Here is a 25,030-nt window from a genome sequence, read left to right as displayed (position 1 = left end):
TGGGTTTTCTCAGGTAGAAGTAGCCTTCTTAGCTGTGCTCAGAGAAAACATAGATAAAGAATCATCACATTAGTACAAGAATTTACTAACCTCTTCGAAAAAGGGGGATCGATAGAGGGGATTAACTAACTAACACTTCAAGAACTAACACTTGGAGAACTAGAGCTAACCCTTAACCCACATCACAATTGCCTAGCCTTGCTCAGCTTTGTGTAACTTCTTGTATGAGAAACGGGAGCTCGCTGACGACTTGACAGGCCTTGCAAAGATAAAAAAACCCTAGCTGCATCCTTGGGTCAACTAGATAAGAGAAACTTGGGCCCAGGACAGGAGATCTGCCAGTTCTAACCAACTCATCAGTTTGAGTCCCAGCCAACTCAGCACACCAGGCCAGAGGTAAAAGTGTACAGCGAAGAAGACCCCGGTTCACCATCACTGCGCAGGCGCAACCAGGACGGGGCGGAGGTGGAGGCTGTGGAAATGATTTCCCGGAAGTCATTGTAATAAGAACCGCCTTCTGGGGGACAGGTTATGGATATGCATAGGTGTTCCTAGAACTTTCGTGGATATGTAACACTTTACAGCATTTCACCAAGCTCACAGCTACTGGAAATTTACACAAGTCTTAGGTGGAATTATTTAGCCGTGTGTCCAGCACTTTCAATAAACACACCTTCTTTACAATCTCAAGGTTGTGAAGTCATTTCCACGCCTCAGTTCAGTGCTTTTTAGAGAGCTAGAAGAAAATATGCACCAAAAATGAGGGAAAAAAAGTCTGAAAGCTGAGGAAAAAACAGCACTTCTTTAGAATCACATTGGAAGCCACTCTGACCCGCACTGCTAATGACTAAGGCACAACCAACCTAGAAGTTTCTTGCAAGTGTCGTACCAACACACCCAGAGCATCTCCATTTATTTTTCCTCATTTTAAACTGGCAGATAGTGATTTGTCCACAAGAAAATCCCCAACGTAAGCAAGACTCACTGCTCAGCACACCAGTCCTGCACTGACCTTCCCAGCAACAGGCATCCTGTTGAAGGTGTTCCATAATACGATTCCTGCCACAGCTTGATCCCTGAGGTAGAAAATGACACCATTGCTGTTCTCTTCTCTTCTCTTCTCTTTGGGACTCGAGGCACTGGGGGAAAACTTGGAGAAATGTCAGCTTCTGGTGCTTCTGCTTCTGTTTCAGTCTCTTGATCGAAGAGATCTTGTCCCTAAAGCAAAGAGATGTCAAACATCCAGTGCAGAAAAGCAGCAGCAGCTCTTTGCCTGTGATGTTGAGAGCGGACTCAAGAGCAGGGCCCTGTAAGAGACTGAGGCGTTTTTCTCTGAGTTGCGTCCGGCAAAAGTAACTTTCAAGAAGACGAGAATGAAACGATCCTAACATGAAGCACAGCGCTGACCATTCCTGACTTCCAGCGGCAAAAGCAAAAGGCAGAACACTCTCCTTCTTTAAGGCAGCATACACAAAATAAAGATGCTTAGAACCACACCAACTCTTGTGTGCAAAACCTGGTCATTTGATTGCTATGGAGGAAATTCAGCCTCCCTGGGAAAAGAAGTTTGAATTTGGGGAAATGACTTACCCGAGGTCTTCTTGGAGGAACGTTATGTTTTCCTCACATTTTACTATCAAAAGCAGCCTTTAAAGCTGGGTGTAGAAAAGAAGCAAACCGATGGATGTCTCCTGGAGCTCTTTAGTGCCATCGGACCAACTCTCTGGCCACTACACAGCGAGACACAAAAACCTTCGTGCACGGAGACAGCTCCCGAGCACGACTGTAGCCCTCCCTGATTGCTCCCTTGCATTTTTCAGCATGTCTTTTGCTGTTAATTTAGCAAGAACTCCTCCCGTTGGCAAAATACTGTTGGCAAACTACTGTCAACAAGGTGTCCTGGTTTTGTTAAAAAACATGTTTCTCTTTCAGTGAATTTTTCTGTCGGCTAAAGTCTTCGTACAAACTGTGCTTTCCTGAAAGCTAGCTACATGTTTTGGTAGACATAGCGATGGTATGCAAGATCATTGATAATGATGCATCTCGGGAGATGTGCAAGCAGGAGCTGAACTGCAACTGACCGACCAAGTATTGCATCCCATTCACGTGATACTTCATATAAAAGTGGGAGATCACGAGGATCTCGTCCCTTTTCCTTATGGCCCACATTGGGAGAGGACCTTGTGAGCTGTCCCTGCAAACCAAGGCCTAGTGACAGACTGAACCCAGTTGCGGCTGGCTGCAGAGTGCCGTCCAGGACTTCGGGTGCCGGCCCTGCATCTGCCGGAGCAGTTGCCGGGACTTTCAAAATCGGTTTGGTCTATTTGGTATTCTTTTCTCTATTTTTATTAGTAGCATTAGTAAAACATCTTTCATTTTTCCAACTCTCTTCTCTCTGACCTTCTTTCCCTCCCAATCGCCTGTCAATAGTGGGAAGCGGGGAGAGGGAGGGGCTGAAGGGGCAAGCGGGGAGAGAGAGGGTTGACAATACATCTCTCAGGGTTTTATTGTCACCTCGCAATCAAACCTCAACACAAGGCCAATGGGTTCGGACCCTACGTTAAGAGCCAGATTGCTCCTAGGAAGGAAGTGTCGATTTCGCAGAGAACATGTGCAGCAGATTAAAGAGAAGAACACATTGCTGTGCCGTCACCTTGAACTGGGCACCTGTTGCATTGCAAGTGGGGGGCTTATAGGAGTCAACGCAGCTGTGATTTGGGGCCCAGCAAATACCGTGTGTCAAAAGTGTTCCCAATCCAGCTGAGGAAACTCATGCTTCCCACAAAACGATTTGGGTATCTCGAGATGTACATGACTACCTTTCCGGCCAGCACCCCAACTGACTTGTTGTGGCACAGCCCCGCAGCAGCAGAACGTGTTGCCGGTCGCCTCACACGTGATGAGCGCAGCTTGGACAGCTGTGGTAAGTTACTGGCTTTGTTCCGTGTCAATTTTACTCCTTTTGCTTTTCATGAAGTGAGGCTGTTTCATGCCCATTTCGTCATGAAGTTCGACTTGCCCTCAAAGTGCTGGCATCACCTTATCCCGGAGAAGGACCGCACTGTGAGCAGGAGGAATACCCCAGTCCAAGCTGGGTAAAGAGGGGCTCCGCTCCGGGGACGTGGCGGTGCCGTGCTCCGTCCTGAGCCCCCAGCCGATGGCGATTCGACTCCGCCCTTCCCCAGCTGAAATTCCCCGCAGGGCAACTCGGCAGCTGGATGCAGAGAAGAGACATGCTGCTGCTGCCCGGTGCTGCCCTAGTGACTGCAATTAGCTCTGGCTCTGTGCAGTGCGCCGGGGTGCTGGGGAAGAGGAGGATGCTGCGAAGGCTGCTGCCCAGGCCATGCAGCAGCCACAGACAGCCGTGGCTGGTCTGCAATGGGCCACACAGGCTCTTGGCTAACTGGGTTTATACCTGAGCCTCCCTCTATTTTTAGGCCCCAGAAACCCGGGGCAGAGGAACTCGCGTCTGAGATGAAGCTCTGTGTGGGTGGATTTCTCCTGAAGAGCAGCACTGTTTGTGGCCCTTGTCCCCGGTGTGTCAGGCCTGAACCTGCTCTCGTGACGCTGGAAGCCTTGTGCATCAGAGCCTTGCGCAGAGATGGATCAGGGCTCAGATTTCCAGCAAGGGAGCGAGAAGCCGGCTCTTCCTGACTTGGGAGAACCTCGGCGGAAGCGAGGGACCCCATCCTGGCACCACGTGTATGTGCGCAGGGTCTCGCCTGTATCAGCTCATGTAGGTGCTTCGAAACACCCCCGCAATGGGGAGGTTCCTTGTGAAACAAAGCTGATGCCGTATGGTGCAGGGAGGCCAAGTTGGCAATAGATGTGCAATGTTCAAAGTCCTAGACTTGAACTGGAGACAGGCGAGTGGGAAGGGAGCTTGAAGGGGGATGCAGCCAGACTGCCGGCTTGTGGCAGCACCAGCCCAGGGCTTCCCGCAACCAATGCCGGGACACCCCGAGGACAGAGATTGCCTGCACCCGTCTTTGTCCCGAGGTGGACCAGGAACTGATGAGCACGGGGGGAAAAGTGTCATTTTTTAGTGGCTTTATTACTTTGTAAAAAGCATCCAAGGCCGAGCAGAGGCTGGCAGCACCATGTCCTCAGGGCAGGTGAACGCCGCGGTCACCGTCCACGCACCCATCCCTCGCGTGCCACCCTGAGCCGCTCCCTCTGGACGCTGCGCAGGCTCAGGACCAGCCGCATCTCCAGGGAGCCGCGCGGTGCTGGCAGCCGGGCTCTACTCCTCTTGCTGTCCCGCTATACAGCTACAGCGGAAAGCCCTGCGCAGAGCCCGGAGCGCCCTCCTGAAGCGGGAAGGCCGTCGAGCCGGGGCGTGCGGGCGGGTGGTGATGCCTGTGGGGGTAGGAGAGCTGTAGGCGAGCGGCAGGGTGGGCGACCAACAGCCCCTGCCTGCCCCCCCACCACCGAGGGCTTCCCTCAGGGAGGGGTGGCTGGGGAGTGGCCCCCTGTGCACGCAGTGCCACAGGCCTGGCCCGGGTGCCGCTGGCTGGGACAGCCGGGACAGCCCAGCCCTCACTGGGATGGTGCTCAACTTGGGGACGTACCTTGCTCATCCTCGGGCGCGTCTCTGTAGCTGGAGCTCGACTGTGTGTCACCTGTGTGCTGGGAGGCCACCTGCATGGAGACAGCAAGAGCACAGGGGATGGAGGGGATGTGGGTGCCATGGCATGGGGAGCACCGGGCATCTCCCTGCCGCACACAGCCCAGGCACCGCGCCGGCCTCCGGCGACTCGGGATGCCCGCTGCCGGGCGTGCACCACCAGCTCACCTGCTGCTGAGGATCCGGAGCCACGGGAGAAGCCGCTGCATGTCCTTCGTCGTCCGCTGCTGGGGCAAGGTGGAGTGGGCCAGCGTCTGCCGGAGGCTCTTGAGGCAACCAAGAAGCCACTTCCTCCTCGTTTGCTGCCGAGCAGACAATGGCTGTGCTGGGCTCTCCTTGATGGCCTCCAGACATTGGAGAAACCGTGTTTTCTCCTTCGCTGTGTTCAGCTGGGACGAGAAGGGCTGTGCTGGCCTCTCCCTCAGGCTCTCCAGCCAAGGGAGACTCGGTGGCGTCAAGTCCTGCGGCTGTTGGTGCTGCCATTGCCACATCCAAGCGCTGGGCCAGCTCCTGCTGTTCCACCGCTTGCTGGCCAGGTCCCGGGATCACAGCCAGAGCCCTGCGCGCGGCCTCACTGACGAGGTACTCCACAGTGTCCCACACAGCCACATCGTCCTCTGTGGGGCTGTGCTGGGCAGGTGCTGGGCTCTCTGCCTCTGCTGCCGCCTCAGTGTCCGTGCAGCTGGGCAAGCCAGAGCCCTCCTGGGGTTCTGCAGGGGCATCCTGGAGGTGCTCCTGGACCAAGGGGTTGACCCAGATGCTGTGGATGCTGTAGTCTTCACCCTGGCACCCCTCTTTGCTGTTCTCCTCTTCCAATTCCGCACGTTGGGCCAGGTCCTGCTGTTCCCCAGGCTGCTCGCCAGGTCCCTGGATCACAGCCACAGCCCTGCACACGGCCTCACTGACGATGCGCTGGGCTGCGTCCCACAGAGCCGCGTCGTCGGCTGTGGGGCCCTGTGGGGCAGATGCCGGGCACTCTGCCTCTAGTGCTGCCGCTGTGTTGGTGCTGCGGGGCCAGCCAGACCCCTCCTGGGGACCTTCATGGTGGTCCTGGAAGCGCTCCTGGACCGAGGGGGTGACCCAGGTGGTGTGCGTGGTCTGCTGGCCCAGGCTGTGGCTGACCTGTGGGCAGGAGGAGGAGGAGGACACATGGGATGGAGGCGGCATCCCCGGCCTCGCGGCTGCTGCGTGCGGCCCCGTCCCACCACCGACCTCTCCCTCCTGCCCCGTCCCTCACCTGTGGCCTATTGAGCAAGGCCGGCAGCCGGAAGGGCTGGGAGTGGGTGTTCGCCTCCTTGTCCATGGGCATCTTGAGCCTCGGCAGTCGCAGAGCTGACACGGGCACCCAGGGGAGATGCTGCCTGCTAAGAAGCTGCTGCCTCCTGAGAAGCCGCTGCTTCTGAACAGCTGCTGCCTCCTGAGAAGCCGCTGCCTCCTGAGAAGCCGCTGCTTCTGAACAGCTGCTGCCTCCTAAGAAGCTGCTGCCTCTTCAGAAGCTGCTGCCTCCTGAAAAGCTGCTGCTTCCTGAGAAGCCGCTGCCTCCTGAGAAGCTGCTGCCTCTTGAGAAGTTGCTGCCTCTTGAGAAGCTGCTGCCTCTTGAGAAGCTGCTGCCTCCTGAGAAGCTGCTGCCTCCTGAGAAGCTGCTCTCCTGGGAGTGAGCACCCCAGGGCTCTTGCTCCTTATATACCCCCACGGTCACTGCGCGCACCCCCATGTCACAATGGCCTCTGGCTAAGACGAGGCGCCCGCATCACAGAGCCCGGGCGGTCGCCATGGAGACACTCACCTGCGGGCCCGGCTGGGACCGGCTGTGCCCGGCGTGGGGCAGCCCCTGCGTGAAGGAGGAGGGAGCAGAGATTGGCAAGGGAAGCTGTCCCCAGCACACAGGACCCCATCCCCCAGTGCTTTACTCAGAGATGCTGCTGGCTGCTCCACTACACCTGCAAGAATCCGCATTCAGAGCTTGCTTGTAGGACAAACCAAGGGCCACTCTACAGCCTCACCACACTGATTCTTTGTTTTCAACATGATCGTCGTTACTTTTCTGAAGGAGAATAAAGAAGCTACACGAGCCTTTAAAGAACTTGCTAAGGCTTTCGTGTCAGTCCCTCCTTTAGGACTCCCAGATGTGAGTAAACCATTTCTTTTTGCTTACAGTGCTAGAAGCAAAAGGGGGACATTGGCTTTCCCCACCAAGGCTTCTGAAATATCAGGCTATACAGAATGATGTAGAAATCATCGTCATCAACATTGTCAACCCAGCTTCTTTCCTTAGCGGAAACATTGGAGAATCAGTTCATCATGATTGCCGGGAGACCATCGAAGCAACATACTCCAGTCGAGCAGATCAGGCAATGTAGGCCCACTGATGAATGGGGTGGGTGCCCTGGTGACAGAAGATACAGAGAAGGCAGAATTACTGAATGCCTTCTTTGTCTCTGTCTACTCTGCCGGAGGCTGTCCTGAGGAGCCCCGTACCCTTGAGGCCCCAGAGGAAGGCAGGGCAATGGAGGAGTTTGCCTCAGTTGATGAGGACTGGGTTAGGGACCAGTTAAGCAATCTGGACATCCATAAATCCATGGGTCCAGATGGGATGCAGCCGCGGGTGCTGAGGGAGCTGGCTGAAGTCATTGCTGGACCGCTCTCCATCATCTTTGCCAAGTCTTGGGAAACGGGAGAGGTGCCTGAGGACTGGAGGAAAGCAAATGTCACTCCGGTCTTCAAAAAGGGCAAGAAGGAGGACCCGGGCAACTCTAGACCGGTCAGCCTCACCTCCATCCCTGGGAAAGTGATGGAACACCTTATCCTTGGTGCCATCTTAAGACATATCAAGGATAAGAGGGTCATCAGGGACAGTCAACATGGCTTCACCAAGGGGAAGTCGTGTTTGACCAACCTCATAGCCTTTTAGGAAGACGTAACAAGGTGGATTGACGATGGCAGAGCAGTGGATGTGGTCTACCTTGACTTCAGCAAAGCATTTGACACCGTCTCCCACAGCATCCTCATGGCAAAACTGAGGAAGTGTGGACTGGATGATCGGGTGGTGAGGTGGACTGCAAACTGGCTGAAGGAGAGAAGCCAGAGAGTCATGATCAATGGGGCAGAGTCTGGTTGGAGGCCTGTATCTAGTGGAGTGCCTCAAGGGTCAGTTCGGGGACCAATACTATTCAATATATTCATCAATGACTTGGATGAGGGAACTGAGTGTACTATCAGCAGGTTTGCTGATGACACCAAGCTGGGAGGAGTGGCTGACACACCAGAGGGCTGTGCTGCCATCCAGCGAGATCTGGACAGGCTAGAGAGTTGGGCGGGGAAAAATTTAATGAAATATAACAAGGGAAAATGTAGAGTCTTGCATCTGGGCAGGAACAACCCCAGGTTCCAGTACAGGTTGGGGAATGACCTACAAGAGAGCAGCGTAGGGGAAAGGGACCTGGGGGTCCTGGTGGACAGCAGGATGACCATGAGCCAGCACTGGGCCCTTGTGGCCAAGAAGGCCAATGGCATCCTGGGGTGTATTAGAAGGGAGGTGGTTAGTAGGTCGAGAGAGGTTCTCCTTCCCCTCTACTCTACCCTGGTGAGACCTCATCTGGAATATTGTGTCCAGTTCTGGCCCCCTCAGTTCAAGAAGGATAGGGAACTGCTGGAGAGAGTCCAGCGCAGGGCCACAAAGATGATTAAGGGAGTGGAGCATCTCCCTTATGAGGAAAGGCTGAGGGAGCTGGGTCTCTTTAGCTTGGAGAAGAGGAGACTGAGGGGTGACCTCATCAATGTTTAGAAATATATAAAGGGTGGGTGTCACGAGGATGGAGCCAGGCTCTTCTCGGAGACAACCAACAGTAAGACAAGGGCTAATGGGTTCAAGCTGGAACACAAGAGGTTCCACTTAAATTTGAGAAGAAACTTCTTCTCAGTGACGGTGACAGAACACTGGAACAGGCTGCCCAGGGAGGTTGTGGATTCTCCTTCTCTGGAGACATTCAAAACCCGCCTGGACGCCTTCCTGTGTAACCTCACCTAGGTGTTCCTGCCCTGGCAGGCGGATTGGACTAGATGATCTTTCGAGGTCCCTTCCAATCCCTAACATTCTGTGTGATTCTGTGTAAGATCTAAAGGACAGTCCTATGGAAAACACTGAGAACTGCTTGATGGACGCAAGCAGCTGTATCCTGAACGCTGAAAGGCATGCTGCTTCTGCTATAGCCATGAAGTGATGGAATCTGGACTTCCACCTCAAAGTACTTCTGCACAAAAGGCAGAAATAATCGCCCTTATTCGTGCTCTGCAACTAGCTCAAGGTAAAATGGTGAACATCTATACTGACTCGAGGTATGCTTTCGGGGTCGTGCATGCGCACGGAGCAATTTGGAAAGAAAGAGGCCTCTAGAACTCTCAAGGCAAACATATCAGACATGCAAATGAGATACTGAAGTTATCGGAAGCAGTTCAACTTCCTAAGAAGGTGGCAATCATGCATATCAAGGCACACCAGAAAGTGAGCTCGCAATTGGAAAAAGGGAACGAGCTGGCGGACAGAGAGGCAAAACCGGCAGCTAACCAAAAAGTAAGAATAGAAAGTGCCCTAGTCCCCAACGGGCAGGTCTCTTTGGACGGTAAGCCAACTTCTTCTAGATTTCGAGGGATCATATAATTAGAAAGGCTGGGCTCACAGCCCACAGGGAAAACTTCTTGTTACCTCTTCTTTCGTTTGGCCTTTAGTAAGTGGGAGAGTTGGTCCGAAGAACAGTTTCTGCCTGAACATGGCCATCAGGGACTTGGAGAACAGAATGGACTGAGAGAAAGAACTGGACAATGATTTGGAGAGAGGCCTGAAGCAAGGAATTGTGTTGTGCAGGTCTCTCCGACCTGGGGGCTACAGGTGCTGTATGGACTCTACCTGCTTCCTGAGCCAAACTTGCCCCCAGCACCTGAGACGATTTGCGTTACAAAGGCCTCTCCGACCCGAGGACAAGAACTGCTGTCCAGAAGATCGATTTTCGCCTGGTGTTTGAGCCAGACTTGCCCCCCACCTCCTCCCTGTAACAAAGGCCAACGAAGAAGAGCATGCGCAGATGCCCGCCAAGGGTCTTGATGTTACCCAACGGACCGGTAAGAGACCCCTGAACCGAGGAGACGCAGGCGCAGACAGGCCCTGGCAAGCGAAGCGGGGACGCTTCGGGCCTGCGCAGTTAAGCCTGGATTGCGCAATAAAGGCAGAGATTGGCCTCGACCTATGGGAGTGAGGGGGGTGAAGAAGCATAAAAGACAATTCCTGATGGGACATCATGGAGATCTCCCCATCGGAGGACCCTGAATCACAACGGAGGACCGGCAAGACTCCCGTCACGGGACCGGTGACCAGAGGTACGCCTTTGGAGCTCGTTCGGTGGTAAACCCAGCCTCATTTTCTGCCTTTTCTTCTTACCTTTCCCTTTTCCTCTACTCTCTTTCTATCGCGTGCCGCTTTACGAGGAAATTAATAAAGCAACACTGCTTGATTGAATTATAACCCCTTGGCATTTTGGTTGCCTTAATTTTGCGCCTCGAGATCAAGGTAGACGAACCATCACGAGTCTATCACCGAATGGACTGTGACATTAAATTGGCGTCACGGACAGGATTTTGAGAGATAGAGGGGTGCAGGTAGTGTCTGGTCTGTATCAGGGGAAGGACGTCTCGGTTCAGCCTCACCTGGCACTGCACTGTTATCAGCCGACGGTGTTATCAGTGACAGTTGTTCAGAAAGCAAGGGGAACGATTCAGATTTCCCGCACACCACACACGCCTTGGCGTAAAGCACTCTGAACTCGAGTTGAGGGCTCTGTCTCTTGAAATCAGACCAAAAGATCTCAAAGCGCAAAAGGGGTGCTGTTCTCATGGCGATGAGAATTGTCTGCTCGGGATAGTGAAGGGGCAAATTTGTGGTTTTTGTGTACCTAAGTTGAGCCTTCCTGTAGCAGATTTTTGGCCTCTTCAACCGCTCAGGAAAGAGAAGGGTGACGCAGCAGTTGCTGTAGCTTTGTGTAACTAAGTCGTGCCTTCCTGTAGTGGGTGTGTTCCCTTCCTAAGAAGAATGACTGAAAGGGCTGATAGTCAAGATTCTTGGTTAGTAAAAGATTGGGACTCGCTCTACACACTTTTAGCAAAGTATGGAGCTCGACCCTCTGTACCCGGAGAAGACTGGGCTCGTGATAATTGGGGCTAATTTACAGAGTGGAGTGGACCAAGTGATTTCTTTACAGACCAAGTCTAAGTTCAGATCAGAAAGGAATAAAGCCGTTGTGTGTGCTGTACTTAGAGCTAGTCTCGTAGCAGCTATTGAAGATCGCTTTAAGCGACGGAGTAATGCGAGTAAAATTATAGAATCCTTTGAAAATCTGGTGCAAGTTTTGCAAAAAACTACCTCCAGTTTAGAGCAACAATTGGAAAATTGTTTTGAACAATTAGAAAAAGAGAGGGAAGAAAACCGCTCATTAAAAGCTACTCTAAAAGAGGAGTGTTTAAAAAACACAAGGGCGCTGCAGGAGCGGGAGCTGGAGGAGAAAAGTGCCCGACAAGTAGCTCAAATGTACCCTCTGAAAGAATTAGAGATGAGAAAATGTCATGGAGAATATCCACCCATAAGACCCTTGGTGAAAACAGAATATTTTTATGCAAATGAGCAGGATACTGACCCTCACATTACAACGAGGCAAACTCCTTACACTGCCACCAAACTAGCTAAACTAAAAAAGGAGTATAGTCGTCTCCCTAGAGAATCTGAAACAGAGTACGTATGGCGCGTATCTCTTACCGGGGGGGACCAAATTCAGTTAACTGAGCAAGAAGCAAATGGTTACTGGGGGCACAGAGTTTTCTTAACAACTGGTGACAGACGTGCTCCATGGTCCCTAACCCAGCGAGCTGCTTATTGGGCTGGAGGGTTAAACCCCCTAGATAGGGGAGAACCCCTAGCAATCACTGGCACACCTGATCAATTGCTAGAAAGTGTACACAAAGCAGCTTGCTTACAAATGATACATGAAAGAAAATTGACTCTCGAATGTGAATCCCCGATGATGTTGCCAGTTAATCCAGACATGATGACTCCTTTAATAAGGGGACTCCCAGAATCACTTAAACCTACTGGGATTAACCTTCAAAGAACAGTTGCACTGATCAATCCAGTGGATAGGTTAGCAAGTGTAATTAGAACCCAAAAGAACAGGAGTAGGGACCAAAGGGATGGAGCTAATACCAGCATTGACTCCCCCTTTACCCCTGCCCCGACTTCCCCAAACCAACCGAATACCAAAAAGGTGTGGACATGGGGAGAAGTGGCACAAGAACTGATTGATTATAACAGGAAATATGGTCCTGTAAAAATCCTAGAAGAAAAGTCAAGAGGAATCCGTCAGATTGAAGTTAAAAATCCACCCCTCCCTACCGATATTCCTGTTGCCACTTCAAGAAAGGAGCGCCCGTACATTAAAACGGGAAAGGGAGAACAGCCAAAGGACCAAATTTCAGAGGATTGGGAAGGCTTGTTAGAATGGTTGCATGTAAAACGCAAACACCCCGGAGCTAAAGATTTGTATCGTGAAGCTCTGGCCCGAGGCTGGCCCGTCACCAGAGAAATGTGTAAAACCTGCATATCAGCCTGCGAGCAATGTCGGAGACGGCTTGAAAGGCACCCTTTAGAAGACTACCCTCTACATTTAAGGGAGGGTAAAGGTTTGTGGGATGCCTGGCAGGTAGATTATCTTGGCCCCTTTAAGAAATCGGGGGGTAAACGTTTTGTGCTGGTGGGGGTGGAAATAACATCAGGATTAGTCCAAGCTGAAGCTTTTGGCAGGGCTACAGGTGAAAACACTGTGAAACCATTGCAAGAATGGTTTGGAACTTTTCCAAACGTACAAGCTGCACCCGCTGGATAATTACATCATTTTAATTATTCTTGCCTCAAGGAGGCGAGCCCTGTCTGTTTTCTGTTTTGCAGGAGAACTCCGAGGGACACAGAGAATAACGCGAATCATTCATGAATCAAATCTGAAGGCCTAAATTTTAAAATGACCAATAGCATAATTGAGCTGCGGAAGCCAATTCCTAATAAAAAGCGAACACAGAGAGACCTAACTGGTGTGTTGGGGTCAGGATTGGGAGTTTTAAACGGTATTGGTTCAGAAATATTAATGAATAAATTGGCCACTACAACTAGTGATTTGGCGAAATTGCAACTGCCCTTGCGTTCTTCCCTATTGGCTTTGGGAACTAACCAATGGCTGTTATCAAAAGTGTTACCAAAGTGGGAAAAAATTAATGTGAAAGACCATGAAACGATAATAGATGCACTTGGTGTGGCCCAAAATAACCTTTCTTTAGCTCTCAGGTGTATTCAGGCACAGCTGTGGATGCAATCAGTGGCCTCCTCGATCATAAGAGAAGGCGAAGAAGGCACTTTTCCCACCGAAATTCGGAAAATTGTTTGGGACAGCCCCACTGAATTTGAGAGAGAACTCCAATCCTGGTGGACTTTGGTAAACTTTACCTATGACCCCATCACAAACATGGCCACAACCTTTGTGTTAACTATACACAATGCTACAATAGACATAATTTACCCCATTATTGCATTAGGTTTGAACCACAACGGAACTATACTCTCTCCTTTCGAGCATAGAGTATGGGCCCGAAAAGTGGACGAGAAGTGGCAAACTGTAAATTTAGAATCTTGTATTGTGCGAGAGCAGCAAGGATTCATCTGTGAAAGTAATACAATCAGTGCTCAAGACATTTGTCTAGACACTGAGCAAAATGTTTGTCATTTTGAAGTTCGCCCTAATAATCAAGAAACGGTATTAGTGTATATTGGCAAAGGTTGTGTGTGCTTCAGGACTATTTGTGATTCTATATTAGTAGATATGGTGATGGTAAATATTAGAAACCATTCAAATTTTTGTATTTGTAATTTTGTTAAAATTACTGGATGTGATTTTTCTTACCTAGCACCAGTCATATCTCATCAACTTATACAATCTAATTACACACTGATTCATGAATTATTGCCTACACCTCTTGGGATGAATCTCACATTGGTAAAGCAATTGTTGCAACACCAGGACTTGATTGAAATCTTGGAAGAAGTTGGAGTAAATGGACAGAAAACCTAGATAACTGTTCTTGAAGAAATTCACCGTGTGTTGAGAAGAATTGAAAAGGACGCAGAACATAAGCGGTGAGACACGCTCTTCCAGTGGTCACCTACTGCTACAGGCATCCTGAACAAGTTGTGTCATCCCATTGTTGTTCTCTTGGTATTAGTTTTGATAGGTTTTGTTCTGTCCGCGGTATTGTTCGTTTTAAATTGGAAAATGGTAAAGCGTTTGACACATTTGACATCTGTGCTTAATGCACACAATTTGTTTAATGTGCCCTCCAATGTAGACATTCCCAAAACCATTGATATCAAGCGGAACGCGTGGATATAAACCATTTCTTTCTTTTCCTTTTCTTTTTCTCTCTCTTATCCTTTCTGTCTCTCTTTGAGGACTGTGTTACTGCCACAAGCTCCTGATAGCAATGCTCAGCCACGGGGTGGTGTGAGAGTCAGTCCGAAGAACAGTTTCTGCCTGAACATGGCCATCAGGGACTTGGAGAACAGAATGGACTGAGAGAAAGAACTGGACAATGATTTGGAGAGAGGCCTGAAGCAAGGAATTGTGTTGTGCAGGTCTCTCCGACCTGGGGGCTACAGGTGCTGTATGGACTCTACCTGCTTCCTGAGCCAAACTTGCCCCCAGCACCTGAGACGAATTGCGTTACAAAGGCCTCTCCGACCCGAGGACAAGAACTGCTGTCCGGAAGATGGATTTTCGCCTGGTGTTTGAGCCAGACTTGCCCCCCACTTCCTCCCTGTAACAAAGGCCAACGAAGAAGAGCATGCGCAGAGGCCCGCCAAGGGTCTTGAGGTCACCCAACAGACCGGTAAGAGACCCCTGAACCGAGGCGACGCAGGCGCAGACGGGCCCTGGCAAGCGAAGCGGGGACTCTTCGGGCCTGCGCAGTTAAGCCTGGATTGCGCAATAAAGGCAGAGATTGGCCTCGACCTATGGGAGTGAAGCAGGGGTGAAGAAGCATAAAAGACAACTCCTGACGGGACATCATGGAGATCTCCCCACCGGAGGATCCTGAATCATGACGGAGGACCGGCAGGACTCTCGTCACGGGACCCGAGACCAGAGGGACGCCTTTGGAGCTCGTTCGGTGGTAAACCCAGCCTCATTTTCCGCCTTTTCTTTTTACCTTTCCCTTTTCCTCTACTCTCTTTCTATCGCGTGCCGCTTTACAGGCAAATTAATAAAGCAACACTGCTTGATTGAATTATAACCCCTTGGCATTTTGGTTGCCTTAATTTTGCGCCTCGAGATCAAGGTAAACGAACCATCACGAGTCCATCACCGAATGGACCGTGACAGTAAGGGAAGAGCACAGAAAGGGCCATTGGGGTGCAGAAGCACTATATAAACATTTGATCAGAAAAGAATAGCGAGAAATTTGTATACTACCATAAGACGGGGGACACAGCAATGCGATCTTTGCCTGCAGACTAATCCTAAGAAGACACCCGAGCCAGAAATGGGTCAAATTGGGAAAGGAAATGCACCTGGGCAACAATGACAAAGAGATTTTTCAGAACTCCCAGGAAAACTGGGGTACCAATATTTATTGGTACTATCTGATACCTTTTCGGGTTGGCCAGAAGCCTTCTCCACGAGAACAGAAAAAGCGCGGGAGGTGACTAGAACACTAGTACAAGAAATAATACCAGGGTTTGGAGTTCTGGCTGTTATCTGCTCTCATAGAGGGCCATCTTTTATTTCAAAAGTTATACGGCAAGTCAGTCAGCACTTGGGAATAGGCTGGCAACTATATAGCCCGTAGGGGACCTCTGCTACGGGGTATAAAACTGAACAAAATCGGGAAATGTGTTTGGACTCGGAGTAGGGGTTTGGATGGGCCAGTACGTAACATCCAACCGGGAGATTATGTGCATGTGAAGTCTCTTGCAGAAAAGACTTTGGAAGCACAATAGGAAGGTCCATTTCAAGTCGTCCCGACATCCTTCACTGCTAAAGAACAGAACGCCCGGATCCATCATTCCCGAGTGAAGAAAGCCTGCAAAGCACCATGAAAGGTAACCCAGGTGCAACCTGGAAACCACACAGGTCTCCTGGCTCCCCTCCTTGACTTCCTATGTGTCAGGATGCTCTGACCTTGAGCTTGGTAGAAGCAGTCCCTGAGTGTTAACCAACTGTCTTGGGCCCCTTTAGCTTCAAGCAGCCTTGCCCACGGGATTTCCCCCAGCAATTGTTTGAAAAGGCCAAAGTTGGCCCTGCTGAAGTCCAGGGTTGCAATTCTGCTTGCTATTCGTCTCCCGCCACATGAGATTCTGAACTCCACCATCTCATGGTCGCTGCAACCAAGGCAGCCCTCCACCTTTACTGCTTCAACCAGACCCTCCTTGTTAGTGAGGACAAGATCCAGCAGCGCACCTCTCCTAGTCCGCTCCTCCACCATTTGCATCAGAAAGTTATCATCAATGCACTGGAGGAGCCCCCTAGACTGTGGCCGGCTTGCTGAGTAGTCCTTCCAGCAAATATCAGGGTAGTTAAAATCCCCTATAACAACGAGAGCCTGTGACTGTGAGGCCGCTCTCAGCTGCCTGTAGAAGGCCTCATCAACTTCCTCACCTTAATCTGGTGGCCTAAACCTTTCTGAAATTCTATCAAAGAGATGAGATGATGTCCGCCTTGACATGTTTTGGTCCTTCTGGACCTTCTGGGTGACCTTTTGGTCCTTTTGGTCCTTCTGGTCGACCGGCCCGGGTGGCACTTATGACATTGGCACGAAGAAACCCAAAAGAAAAGACAAATGCTACAACTGCAGTGAGCGGGCTCACCACGCCGAAGAATGCAAGCTCCCATGGCAGCCTCAAACATGCCATTTCTGCCGGAGCACCAGCCATGTGCTCGCCGGCTGCCCCAAAAGAGCTCAGCAGCGCAGCAGACAAACACCGGGAGGCTGACTTTTGCATTAGACATTTGTTTGTTGTGATAGTAACTCAAATGTTTCGTTGAACATTAAAAATCTGTTTGTCCTTTGAAGGACAGCGATGGGTTTTCTCAGGTAGAAGTAGCCTTCTTAGCTGTGCTCAGAGAAAACATAGATAAAGAATCATCACATTAGTACAAGAATTTACTAACCTCTTCGAAAAAGGGGGATCGATAGAGGGGATTAACTAACTAACACTTCAAGAACTAACACTTGGAGAACTAGAGCTAACCCTTAACCCACATCACAATTGCCTAGCCTTGCTCAGCTTTGTGTAACTTCTTGTATGAGAAACGGGAGCTCGCTGACGACTTGACAGGCCTTGCAAAGATAAAAAAACCCTAGCTGCATCCTTGGGTCAACTAGATAAGAGAAACTTGGGCCCAGGACAGGAGATCTGCCAGTTCTAACCAACTCATCAGTTTGAGTCCCAGCCAACTCAGCACACCAGGCCAGAGGTGAAAGTGTACAGCGAAGAAGACCCCGGTTCACCATCACTGCGCAGGCGCAACCAGGAGGGGCCGGAGGTGGAGGCTGTGGAAATGATTTCCCGGAAGTCATTGTAATAAGAACCGCCTTCTGGGGGACAGGTTATGGATATGCATAGGTGTTCCTAGAACTTTCGTGGATATGTAACACTTTACAGCATTTCACCAAGCTCACAGCTACTGGAAATTTACACAAGTCTTAGGTGGAATTATTTAGCCGTGTGTCCAGCACTTTCAATAAACACACCTTCTTTACAATCTCAAGGTTGTGAAGTCATTTCCACGCCTCAATTCAATGCTTTTTAGAGAGCTAGAAGAAAATATGCACCAAAAATGAGGGAAAAAAAGTCTGAAAGCTGAAGAAAAAACAGCACTTCTTTAGAATCACATTGGAAGCCACTCTGACCCGCACTGCTAATGACTAAGGCACAACCAACCTAGAAGTTTCTTGCAAGTGTCGTACCAACACACCCAGAGCATCTCCATTTCTTTTTCCTCATTTTAAACTGGCAGATATTGATTTGTCCACAAGAAAATCCCCAACGTAAGCAAGACTCACTGCTCAGCACACCAGTCCTGCACTGACCTTCCCAGCAACAGGCATCCTGTTGAAGGTGTTCCATAATACGATTCCTGCCACAGCTTGATCCCTGAGGTAGAAAATGACACCATTGCTGTTCTCTTCTCTTCTCTTCTCTTTGGGACTCGAGGCACTGGGGGAAAACTTGGAGAAATGTCAGCTTCTGGTGCTTCTGCTTCTGTTTCAGTCTCTTGATCGAAGAGATCTTGTCCCTAAAGCAAAGAGATGTCAAACATCCAGTGCAGAAAAGCAGCAGCAGCTCTTTGCCTGTGATGTTGAGAGCGGACTCAAGAGCAGGGCCCTGTAAGAGACAGAGGCATTTTTCTCTGAGTTGCGTGCGGCAAAAGTAACTTTCAAGAAGACAAGAATGAAACGGTCCTAACATGAAGCACAGCGCTGACCATTCCTGACTTCCAGTGGCAAAAGCAAAAGGCAGAACACTCTCCTTCTTTAAGGCAGCATACACAAAATAAAGATGCTTAGAACCACACCAACTCTTGTGTGCAAAACCTGGTCATTTGATTGCTATGGAGGAAATTCAGCCTCCCTGGGAAAAGAAGTTTGAATTTGGGGAAATGACTTACCCGAGGTCTTCTTGGAGGAACGTTATGTTTTCCTCACATTTTACTATCAAAAGCAGCCTTTAAAGCTGGGTGTAGAAAGGAAGCGAACCGATTGATGTCTCCTGGAGCTCTTCAGTGCCATCGGACCAACTCTCTGGCCACTACACAGCGAGACACAAAAACCTTCGTGCACGGAGACAGCTCCCGAGCACGACTGTAGCCCTCCCTGATTGCTCCGTTGCATTTTTCAGCATGTCTTTTGCTGTTAATTTAGCAAGAACTCCTCCCGTTGGCAAATTACTCTTGGCAAACTACTGTCAACAAGGTGTCCTGGTTTTGTTAAAAAACATGTTTCTCTTTCAGTGAATTTTTCTGTCGGCTAAAGTCTTCGTACAAACTGTGCTTTCCTGAAAGCTAGCTAACTGACCGACCAAGTATTGCATCCCATTCACGTGATACTTCATATAAAAGTGGGAGATCACGAGGATCTCGTCCCTTTTCCTTATGGGCCACATTGGGAGAGGACCTTGCGAGCTGTCCCTGCAAACCAAGGCCTAGTGACAGACTGAACCCAGTTGCGGCTGGCTGCAGAGTGCCGTCCAGGACTTCGGGTGCCGGCCCTGCATCTGCCGGAGCAGATGCCGGGACTTTCAAGATCGGTTTGGTCTATTTGGTATTCTTTTCTCTATTTTTATTAGTAGCATTAGTAAAACATCTTTCATTTTTCCAACTCTCTTCTCTCTGACCTTCTTTCCCTCCCAATCGCCTGTCAATAGTGGGAAGCGGGGAGAGGGAGGGGCTGAAGGGGCAAGCGGGGAGAGAGAGGATTGACAATACATCTCTCAGGGTTTTATTGTCACCTCGCAATCAAACCTCAACACAAGGCCAATGGGTTCGGACCCTACGTTAAGAGCCAGATTGCTCCTAGGAAGGAAGTGTCGATTTCGCAGAGAACATGTGCAGCAGATTAAAGAGAAGAACACATTGCTGTGCCGTCACCTTGAACTGGGCACCTGTTGCATTGCAAGTGGGGGGCTTATAGGAGTCAACGCAGCTGTGATTTGGGGCCCAGCAAATACCGTGTGTCAAAAGTGTTCCCAATCCAGGTGAGGAAACTCATGCTTCCCACAAAATGATTTGGGTATCTCGAGATGTACATGACTACCTTTCCGGCCAGCACCCCAACTGACTTGTTGTGGCACAGCCCCGCAGCAGCAGAACGTGTTGCCGGTCGCCTCACACGTGATGAGCGCAGCTTGGACAGCTGTGGTAAGTTACTGGCTTTGTTCCCTGTCAATTTTACTCCTTTTGCTTTTCATGAAGTGAGGCTGTTTCATGCCCATTTCGTCATGAAGTTCGACTTGCCCCTCAAAGTGCTGGCATCACCTTATCCCGGAGAAGGACCGCACTGTGAGCAGGAGGAATACCCCAGTCCAAGCTGGGTAAAGAGGGGCTCCGCTCCGGGGACGTGGCGGTGCCGTGCTCCGTCCTGAGCCCCCGGCCGATGGCGATTCGACTCCGCCCTTCCCCAGCTGAAATTCCCCGCAGGGCAACTCGGCAGCTGGATGCAGAGAAGAGACATGCTGCTGCTGCCCGGTGCTGCCCTAGTGACTGCAATTAGCTCTGGCTCTGTGCAGTGCGCCGGGGTGCTGGGGAAGAGGAGGATGCTGCGAAGGCTGCTGCCCAGGCCATGCAGCAGCCACAGACAGCCGTGGCTGGGCTGCAATGGGCCACACAGGCTCTTGGCTAACTGGGTTTATACCTGAGCCTCCCTCTATTTTTAGGCCCCAGAAACCCAGGGCGGAGGAACTCGCGTCTGAGATGAAGCTCTGCGTGGGTGGATTTCTTCTGAAGAGCAGCACTGTTTGTGGCCCTTGTCCCCGGTGTCTCAGGCCTGAACCTGCTCTCGTGACGCTGGAAGCCTTGTGCATCAGAGCCTTGCGCAGAGATGGATGAGGGCTCAGATTTCCAGCAAGGGAGCGAGAAGCCGGCTCTTCCTGACTTGGGAGAACCTCGGCGGAAGCGAGGGACCCCATCCCTGCACCACGTGTATGTGCGCAGGGTCTCGCCTGTATCAGCTCATGTAGGTGCTCCGAAACACCCCCGCAATGGGGAGGTTCCTTGTGAAACCAAGGTGATGCCGTATGGTGCAGGGATTAGGTCAACCAGGCCAAGTTGGCAATAGATGTGCAATGTTCAAAGTCCTTGACTTGAACAGGAGACAGGCGGGTGGGAAGGGAGCTTGAAGGGGGATGCAGCCAGACTGCCGGCTTGTGGCAGCACCAGCCCAGGGCTTCCCGCAACCAAGGCCGGGACACCCCGAGGACAGAGATTGCCTGCACCCGTCTTTGTCCCGAGGTGGACCAGGAACTGATGAGCACGGGGGGAAAAGTGTCATTTTTTAGTGGCTTTATTACTTTGTAAAAAGCATCCAAGGCCGAGCAGAGGCTGGCAGCACCATGTCCTCAGGGCAGGTGAACGCCGCGGTCGCCGTCCACGCACCCATCCCTCGCGTGCCACCCTGAGCCACTCCCTCTGGACGCTGCGCAGGCTCAGGACCAGCCGCATCTCCAGGGAGCCGCGCAGTGCTGGCAGCCGGGCTCTACTCCTGTTGCTGTCCCGCTATGCAGCTACAGCGGAAAGCCCTGCGCAGAGCCCGGAGCGCCCTCCTGAAGCGGGAAGGCCGTCGAGCCGGGGCGTGCGGGCGGGTGGTGATGCCTGTGGGGGTAGGAGAGCTGTAGGCGAGGGGCAGGGCGGGCGACCGACAGCCCCTGCCTGCCCCCCCGCCACCGAGGGCTTCCCTCAGGGAGGGGTGGCTGGGGAGTGGCCCCCTGTGCATGCAGTGCCACAGGCCTGGCCCGGGTGCCGCTGGCTGGGACAGCCGGGACAGCCCAGCCCTCACTGGGATGGTGCTCAACTTGGGGACGTACCTTGCTCATCCTCGGGCGCGTCCCTGCAGCTGGAGCACGACTGTGTGTCACCTGTGTGCTGGGAGGCCACCTGCATGGAGACAGCAAGAGCACAGGGGATGGAGGGGATGTGGGTGCCATGGCACGGGGAGCACTGAGCATCTCCCTGCCGCACACAGCCCAGGCACCGCGCCGGCCTCCGGCGACTCGGGATGCCCGCTGCCGGCCGTACACCATCAGCTCACCTGCTGCTGAGGATCCGGAGCCACGGGAGAAGCCGCTGCATGTCCTTCGTCGTCCGCTGCTGGGGCAAGGTGGAGTGGGCCAGCGTCTGCCGGAGGCTGTTGAGGCAACCAAGAAGCCACTTCCTCCTCGTTTGCTGCCGAGCAGACGATGGCTGTGCTGGGCTCTCCTTGATGGCCTCCAGACATTGGAGAAACCGTGTTTTCTCCTTCGGTGTGTTCAGCTGGGACGAGAAGGGCTGTGCTGGCCTCTCCCTCAGGCTCTCCAGCCAAGGGAGACTCGGTGGCGTCAAGTCCTGCGGCTGTTGGTGCTGCCATTGCCACATCCAAGCGCTGGGCCAGCTCCTGCTGTTCCACCGCTTGCTGGCCAGGTCCCGGGATCACAGCCAGAGCCCTGCGCGCAGCCTCGCTGACGAGGTACTCCACAGTGTCCCACACAGCCACATTGTCCTCTGTGGGGCTGTGCTGGGCAGGTGCTGGGCTCTCTGCCTCTGCTGCCGCCTCAGTGTCCGTGCAGCTGGGCAAGCCAGAGCCCTCCTGGGGTTCTGCAGGGGCATCCTGGAGGTGCTCCTGGACCAAGGGGTTGACCCAGATGCTGTGGATGCTGTAGTCTTCACCCTGGCACCCCTCTTTGCTGTTCTCCTCTTCCAATTCTGCACGTTGGGCCAGCTCCTGCTGTTCCCCAGGCTGCTCGCCAGTTCCCTGGATCACAGCCACAGCCCTGCGCACGGCCTCACTGACGATGCGCTGGGCTGCGTCCCACAGAGCCGCGTCGTCGGCTGTGGGGCCCTGTGGGGCAGGTGCCGGGCACTCTGCCTCTAGTGCTGCCGCTGTGTTGGTGCTGCGGGGCCAGCCAGACCCCTCCTGGGGACCTTCATGGTGGTCCTGGAAGCGCTCCTGGACCGAGGGGTTGACCCAGGAAGTGTGCGTGGTCTGCTGGCCCAGGCTGTGGCTGACCTGTGGGCAGTAGGAGGAGGAGGACACATGGGATGGAGGCGGCATCCCCGGCCCCGCGGCAGCTGCGTGCGGCCCCGTCCCACCACCGGCCTCTCCCTCCTGCCCCGTCCCTCACCTGTGGCCTATTGAGCAAGGCCGGCAGCCGGAAGGGCTGGGAGTGGGCGTTCGCCTCCTTGTCCATGGGCATCTTGAGCCTCGTCTGTTGCAGAGCTGACACGGGCACCCAGGGGAGATGCTGCCTCCTAAGAAGCTGCTGCCTCCTGAGATGCCGCTGCTTCTGAACAGCTGCTGCCTCCTGAGAAGCCGCTGCCTCCTGAGAAGCTGCTGCTTTCTGAGAAGTTGCTGCTTCTTGAGAAGCTGCTGCCTCTTGAGAAGCTGCTGCCTCCTGAAAAGCTGCTGCTTCCTGAGAAGCCGCTGCCTCCTGAGAAGATGCTGCCTCTTGAGAAGTTGCTGCCTCTTGAGAAGCTGCTGCCTCCTGAGAAGCTGCTGCCTCCTGAGAAGCTGCTCTCCTGGGAGTGAGCACCCCAGGGCTCTTGCTCCTTATATACCCCCACGGTCACTGCGCGCACCCCCATGTCACAATGGCCTCTGGCTAAGACGAGGTGCCCGCATCACAGAGCCCGGGCGGTCGCCACGGAGACACCCACCTGCGGGCCCGGCTGGGACTGGCTGTGCCCGGTGTGGGGCAGCCCCTGCTTGAAGGAGGAGGGAGCAGACATTGGCAAGGGAAGCGGTCCCCAGCACACAGGACCCCATCCCCCAGCGCTTTACTCAGAGATGCTGCTGGCTGCTCCACTACACCTGCAAGAATCCGCATTCAGAGCTTGCTTGTAGGACAATCCAAGGGCCACTCTACAGCCTCACCACACTGATTCTTTGTTTTCAACATGATCGTCATTACTTTTCTGAAGGACAATAAAGAAGCTACACGAGCCTTTGAAGAACTTGCTAAGGCTTTCGTGCCAGTCCCTCCTTTAGGACTCCCAGATGTGAGTAAACCATTTCTTTTTGCTTACAGTTCTAGAAGCAAAACGGGGACATTGGCTTTCCCCACCAAGGCTTCTGAAATATCAGGCTATACAGAATGATGTAGAAATCATCGTCATCAACATTGTCAACCCAGCTTCTTTCCTTAGCGGAAACATTGGAGAATCAGTTCATCGTGATTGCAGGGAGACCATCGAAGCAACATACTCCAGTCGAGCAGATCAGGCAATGTAGGCCAACTGATGAATGGGGTGGGTGCCCTGGTGACAGAAGATACAGAGAAGGCAGAATTACTGAATGCCTTCTTTGTCTCTGTCTACTCTGCCGGAGGCTGTCCTGAGGAGCCCCGTACCCTTGAGGCCCCAGAGGAAGGCAGGGCAATGGAGGAGTTTGCCTCAGTTGATGAGGACTGGGTTAGGGACCAGTTAAGCAATCTGGACATCCATAAATCCATGGGTCCAGATGGGATGCAGCCGCGGGTGCTGAGGGAGCTGGCTGAAGTCATTGCTGGACCGCTCTCCATCATCTTTGCCAAGTCTTGGGAAACAGGAGAGGTGCCTGAGGACTGGAGGAAAGCAAATGTCACTCCGGTCTTCAAAAAGCGCAAGAAGGAGGACCCGGGCAACTCTAGACCGGTCAGCCTCAGCTCCATCCCTGGGAAAGTGATGGAACACCTTATCCTTGGTGCCATCTTAAGACATATCAAGGATAAGAGGGTCATCAGGGACAGTCAACATGGCTTCACCAAGGGGAAGTCGTGTTTGACCAACCTCATAGCCTTTTAGGAAGACGTAACAAGGTGGATTGACGATGGCAGAGCAGTGGATGTGGTCTACCTTGACTTCAGCAAAGCATTTGACACAGTCTCCCACAGCATCCTCACGGCAAAACTGAGGAAGTGTGGACTGGATGATCGGGTGGTGAGGTGGACTGCAAACTGGCTGAAGGAGAGAAGCCAGAGAGTCATGATCAATGGGGCAGAGTCTGGTTGGAGGCCTGTATCTAGTGGAGTGCCTCAAGGGTCAGTTCTGGGACCAATACTATTCAATATATTCATCAATGACTTGGATGAGGGAACTGAGTGTATTATCAGCAAGTTTGCTGATGACTCCAAGCTGGGAGGAGTGGCTGACAAACCAGAGGGCTGTGCTGCCATCCAGCGAGATCTGGACAGGCTAGAGAGTTGGGCGGGGAAAAATTTAACGAAATATAACAAGGGAAAATGTAGAGTCTTGCATCTGGGCAGGAACAACCCCAGGTTCCAGTACAGGTTGGGGAATGACCTACAAGAGAGCAGCGTAGGGGAAAGGGACCTGGGGGTCCTGGTGGACAGCAGGATGACCACGAGCCAGCACTGGGCCCTTGTGGCCAAGAAGGCCAATGGCATCCTGGGGTGTATTAGAAGGGAGGTGGTTAGTAGGTCGAGAGAGGTTCTCCTTCCCCTCTACTCTACCCTGGTGAGACCTCATCTGGAATATTGTGTCCAGTTCTGGCCACCTCAGTTCAAGAAGGATAGGGAACTGCTGGAGAGAGTCCAGCGCAGGGCCACAAAGATGATTAAGGGAGTGGAGCATCTCCCTT

Source organism: Caloenas nicobarica, chromosome 6 (assembly GCF_036013445.1).
Source record: "Caloenas nicobarica isolate bCalNic1 chromosome 6, bCalNic1.hap1, whole genome shotgun sequence".
Classification (NCBI taxonomy): Eukaryota; Metazoa; Chordata; class Aves; order Columbiformes; family Columbidae; genus Caloenas; species Caloenas nicobarica.
The sequence above is the reverse complement of the archived record's forward strand: the minus strand, read 5'-3'. Positions refer to the sequence as shown.